Source organism: Ricinus communis, chromosome 8, assembly GCF_019578655.1.
Source record: "Ricinus communis isolate WT05 ecotype wild-type chromosome 8, ASM1957865v1, whole genome shotgun sequence".
NCBI lineage: Eukaryota > Viridiplantae > Streptophyta > Magnoliopsida > Malpighiales > Euphorbiaceae > Ricinus > Ricinus communis.
The window spans coordinates 24,913,660-24,919,890 of NC_063263.1; the positions used below are offsets into that span (position 1 = coordinate 24,913,660).

Consider the following 6,231-nt stretch of genomic DNA (forward strand, 5'->3'; position numbering starts at 1 on the left):
TATAAACCACAATCTAAGATTTTTCTCGCGTCCGCCTAGGTCCAAAGTGTCCGCCACATGCATAATCATGGTTAAAGGTTAAAATAGATTGGAATTCATTTTCAGGCACACATCTCCTAATCACTTGATCGGAACAAAATTTCCATAAGAAGGGTTCATCCCAAACATAATACTTAGATTCACTCTTTATCTTTGCCTTCCTAGACTTACTAAGACAATGAGGTAGATTTCTTGTGACTAAGTAATTTACCATGTCTGCGTACCAAGGAATCATACCTTTGAGTTGGAACAAATGTTCATCAGGAAAATTGTCATTGAAGGGTAGGTCATCTTCTTCCCTTATCAACCTACTCAAATGGTCTGCAACAGAATTTTCCCTCCTTTTCTATCTTTGATGTTTAAGTGAAATTCTTGAAGAAGCAAAATCCACCGAATTAGCCTTGGTTTTGATTCTTTCTTTGCTAAAAGATACTTCAAAGCTGCATGATCAGAATACACAATAACTTTAGAACCAAGCACATAAGATCAGAATTTATCTAAAGCAAAGACAATTGATAAAAGCTCCTTTTCTGTCGTGGAGTAATTGCATTGTGCGGAATTTAACGTCCTGGAAGCATAATAGATGACATGACTTTTCTTCTCAATCCGCTGCCCTAGAACTGCTCCCACTGCATAATTGCTTGCGTCGCACATGATTTCAAAAGGCAAATCCCATCTAGGTGGTTGAATAATAGGCGTGCTTGTCAACAAATCTTTGAGTTTTACGAATGCCTCCCTGCATTCTTTCCCAAACTCGAATTGAACTTCTTTTTGCAGTAAATTTGTCAATGGCAAAGTGACCTTGGAAAAATCCTTGATAAATCTGTGATAAAATCCTGCATGCCCTAGAAAAGAACGCACTTCCCTAACATTGGTAGGGTATGGTAAGTTTGCAATTATGTCTATTTTTGCCTTATCAACTTCTATACCCTTAGAGGAGACCACATGCCCTAATACAATGCCTTGGGTGACCATAAAATGACATTTCTCATAATTTAAAACCAAGTTTGTTTCTATACATCTCTTTAAAACTTTCGTTAAATTTTCTAAGCATTCATCAAATGAATCCCCATACACAGTGAAATCATCCATAAACACTTCGATGCATTTCTCAATATATTCAGAAAAAATACTCATCATGCATCTTTGAAACGTACTTGGAGCATTACAGAGACCAAAAGGCATTCGCCTATAAGCATAGGTTTCGAAAGGACAAGTGAATGTTGTTTTTTCTTGATCTTCCTGTGCGATAGGAATTTGATAGAATCCTGAAAAACCATCAAGAAAACAGAAGAAAGATTTTCCCGCTAATCGTTCTAACATTTGATCAATGAAAGGTAGGGGAAAATGATCTTTTCTAGTTACTTGATTAAGCTTCCTGAAATCTATACACATTCTCCAACCATTTTGCACACGCATTGGTACAAGTTCATTGTCTGAATTCCTTACCACAGTCATTCCAGTTTTCTTAGGGACAACATGAATTGGACTTACCCATCTACTATCTGAGATTGGGTAGATTATACCTGCATCTAATAGCTTGAGTATCTCTTTCATGACAACTTCGTTCATGGCTGGGTTTAGTTTCCTTTATGGTTCCCTTGATGGTTTAGCATCATCTTCTAGCAAAATCCTGTGCATGCAAATTGATGGACTAATGCCTTTAATGTCAGCCAACGTCCAACCGATCGCAACCTTGTATTCCTTCAAAGCTTCAATTAATCTTCTTTCCTGTTTCATTGTTAGTTCTTTTGAGATGATAACAGGTAATGTTTCCTTGTCGCCTAAATACACGTATTTTAAGTGATCCGGCAAGGTTTTCAGCTCTAATTTTGGTGCTTGCACAATAGAAGGTAACATCTTGTCATTAGTATTAGAGATTTCAGCATTGAGATTTGTGGGTTCAGATATTGTTGCTGAGAATAGATCTTTTACACCAATCTTATAATCATTTTCTTCAAAGTTGGGATTTTCATCTAATCCCTGTTCGTGACCAACACTTTCTTCTGCAAAAACCTCCTGCACAATTGGGTCAATTACATCAATATGACAAAGAGAATGTACGTCATTGGGGTATTTAATTGCATCAAAAATATTAAATTTTACAATCTCTCCATCAAACTCTACGGAGAGAGTGCCCTCATCTACATTAATCTTTGTCTTTGCAGTTTTCATGAATGGTCGTCCTAACAAAATCGAAGCTGATTTTGATGAAGAATTACCATCCATTTCCAAAATGTAGAAGTCGACAGGAAATATGAGCTCATTAACCTGCACCAAAACATCTTCAACAACTCCAAGGGGATGAATGAAAGAACGATCAGCTAATTGAATCATTACACCAGTTTTTTACAAGTCATTTAGTTTTAAATCTTGATAAATAGAAAATGGCATGACATTAATGGAAGCTCCCAAATCTAACATGGCACGCTCAATTTTCGTATTACCAATTACACAAGGTAAGGAAAACATACCTGGATCTTTGCATTTCTCTGGTATATTCTTTTGCAATATTGCCGATACGTTCCTACTTACCACTACTTTCTCCTTTTCCTTCATTCTTCTTTTGTTGGTGCACAATTCCTTTAAGAACTTTGCATATTTAGGAATTTGTTTGATAGCATCCAATAATGGGATATTTATCTCCACCTTTCTAAATGTGTCCAAGATCTCCTTTTCTTGCTCATCTTCTTTTGGTTTTGCTAATCTGCTAGGAAAAGGAGGCAATGGAGTGTGAGATGAAAGAGATAGGGGAGGATCAAATTTTACCCTACGTGATGCCTTAGAGGAAACTTCTTTTTCATTTTCCTTGCTTAGTTCACTTTCTTTAGGTGGAATCGAGCCTGAAGGAATCTCTTTTCCACTTCTTAGAGAAATTGCACTAACGTTCTCCTTTGGATTTATTTCTGGTTGCGAAGGTAGTTTTCCAGAATTTTGGGCTTCCAATTTACTAACTGACGTAGCCAATTGAGTTATTTGATTGCCTAAATTTTGAATGCTTGACCTTGTTTCCTGTTGAAATTGAAGATTATTGTTAGCAAGATTTTTAACAATATCTTCCAAAGACATACCTGAATTTGGTTGAACGGGTTGTCTATTGAAATTTTGTGGAGGATATTTCTGTTGTCCTCCTTGATTCCCATAGCTCAAATTCGGGTGATTTCTCCATCCAGGATTGTAATGATTGGAAAAGGGGTCATACTTCCTTTGAGGTTGACCAGCAAATCCGCCTAGAGCATTAGCTTCTTACATGGAGTCTTGTTGCAATGTTGGACACATATCGGTGGGATGTCCTTGCAGTGAACATATTCCACAGACTTTTGCCATTTGCAATTGCCCTACAGCCATTTGACGAACCAAAGCAGTTAAATCAGAAATTTGATTTTCAAGATTTCTAGTGCTTACCTCATTAACTCGCCTTATAGCTCCATCAGCCCTTGTACCAAATTGCTGAGAATTTTCGGCCATGTTTGAAATTAATTGCTTGGCTTCTTCAGGCGTCTTATCTACCAAAGCTCCACCACTTGCTACATCAATCATGCTCCTATCCATTGGCAATAATCCTTCATAGAAATATTGGATTAGGAGTTGCGGAGAGATTTGATGATGTGGGCATTTAGCACACAGTTGCTTGAACCTTTCCCAATATTCATACAACGTTTCTCCAGTGAACTGTGTTATGCCATAAATTTCTTTTCTGATGTTGGCAGCTCTTGTTGCAGGGAAAAACTTGTCGAGGAACAATCTTTATATCTCGTTCCATGTTGTTATTGAACCGGAAGGTAGATAATAGAGCCAATCCTTTGCTTTATCCTTCAAAGAAAAGGGGAAAGCTCTAAGATTTATTTGCTCTTCGGTCACACCATGTGGTTTCATTCCGGAGCATACAATATGGAATTCTTTCAAGTGTTTATGAGGATCTTCACCTGCACATCCACGAAAAGAAGGGAGTAAGTGAATTAAACCAGATTTTAATTCAAAATCAACTGCAATATTAGGAAATGTAATGCATAAAGGTTGTTGATTTAAATCCGGTGCAGCTAGCTCTTTGAGAGTTCTGTTCGCCATGTTTTTTGTAACTTCTTGAAAAATAGATGTGTCGCCAATAGCTATATCTATTTCCTCTATGAGATAATTTTTTCTTTGCTTAGTCTCCTTTCTTAATTGGCGTGCTGTCTTCTCAATTTCAGGATTAAACTGCAAATCATTATCTTGAGAAGAACGAGTCATAAACAAATAAATTAATCAATGAGAAACTAAAATAGGTTCCCCAGCAACGGCGCCAAATTTGAATGGGTTGTCGAAGCCCTTCAAAATAAATTACTGATTTTCCTAAACTAACTTGTAGAAATAGTGAAACCAGGTCGAATCCTAGGGGAACCAATGTGGATAGCTTCTCAAAGTAAAATAAAAGGGGGGTTTTTGAATATTTGAATCAAAATTATAAATAAGCAGAAAATAATGAAGGCTGAATAGTAAATAAAAATCAATCTTAACAAGTTTCTAATTCAAGAGTGCTAATTCCATCCAATTGTAATCATGATAATAGGCTAAAATATTAATTCTTCTATTCAAGTACTTAGTCTACTTATTCGAAAAAGCCGCAACAAGTGTAATTCTCCTAATATAATTGACTCGAACCCAACATCCAAATCAAAACTTACCATTAGTCAACTGGGCACGATAGCGTTCCATATCAACTTAATGATAGCATTAAGAATAATGAGAATGACTAAACCAACATTAATTTAATTGAGATAACTGCAATTGAAATAACCTTGTTCCTTTATTTCCCTAGAGCCTATCATGCAAGCTATGTAATTCGAATAAGCCGTAATCACACACACATGAGCCAGCTCCTTGCTACTTGTGTCAATCGTTCATGACAATTACGGATCACAAACTCAAAGTTTAGCAATAGAAAAATCAATATCAAAGTTGAGTCGTCAGTTCAATCAATATCAATAATTCATAAATAATAAGAACAAGAAATAAAGAATACTTGAATTAAAGAAGAATTCTGTTAAGCTCAAAGCCTCACAAAATCACAATTGGAATTTATTCACTCTTGAATTAGAAACTAGAAAACTTAGCCACTCATGGTGGAGTAAGAATTCACAAGAATTGTAGAGAGTAGAAGAAGAAATAAGAATATGAATATCAATTTGAATCTGAATCTGAATTTGAATCTGAATGCCCCTGCTCAAAGTATCTAGCCGTCCTTATATAGGAAGTAAAACCCTAAACCCTAATAGAATCCTTATAGAAAAGAAATAAGCTTCCTATTTAATCTTATCCCTACAAGAAAGGATAAGATTAAAAGTGATCTAAATAAATTAAAACCCTAAATACATGGAAGAAAGTTCTATTAATCCAACACTTCCAAAAATAGAGGAGATTAACTAGGGATAGTTCCACCACAATAAAAACTCTGAAAATTTCGAAGCTTTCCTTAGCATCTTTTAGCAGCTCATGGGGTGCAAGGCGTGGTCACGCCTTGTTGACAGTGATCTTCTGTGTAGATTTCTGCACTTCCTCCACAAGACTTGGTTTCTGATAAATGATGACTTAAAACATGTCTTTAGGCTGGATTTTGCTCCATCCTTGATATTTCATCACCTAAGTCAGAATAAACATAATTTCCATAATTAAGTACATTATTCAACCAAATCGCAAGGAAATTCAACACGATAAATATAACTATTTATGACTTATCACTTTTCTTCCTTTTTCTATTCCTTATTATCTCCTTTTTTCTCCTCGAGAGCATAACTAATTCTTCATCCTCATCTCTACTAGACTAATATGCACTAAAGTTTTCACTCTATTATTGCCTTATGGAGCTTTTGAGAGCCAAAGGCTTCCTCTTTACTTCACTTATCTTTTCTTGCTCTTCCTTTTTCTTAAGGGCCATCTCATGGGTAAGGAGCTTACCAATAAGCTCATCTTTTGACACCTTCCCCAAGTCTTTATTTGCTTTTCAATATTGGCTACCCTTGAACCATAGCCTTGGATAGTAGAGCCTTAAGGATCTTATTGATATCAACAAGTCCATAGTGCTTACCCAAACTTTCTTAGATTGTTGATGATGGTAAGAAGCTGGTTGGTCATGCCGGTGATGCTCTCATTCAGCTTCATCTTGAAAAGCTTATACTTCTTCCCTAAGAGTTGGGTTTTCTTAAATTTACTTAC

The 6,231-nt window shown here is 36.0% G+C and overlaps 1 non-coding gene across 1 annotated transcript; it reads left to right on the plus strand.

Moving 5' to 3' along the window:
* The first annotated feature begins 3,637 nt into the window (after window positions 1-3,637).
* On the plus strand, window positions 3,638-3,744 carry LOC112533934. The gene has a single exon (XR_003078268.2). It is a non-coding gene; the product is annotated as a small nucleolar RNA R71 (small nucleolar RNA).
* Window positions 3,745-6,231: the final 2,487 nt, after the last annotated feature.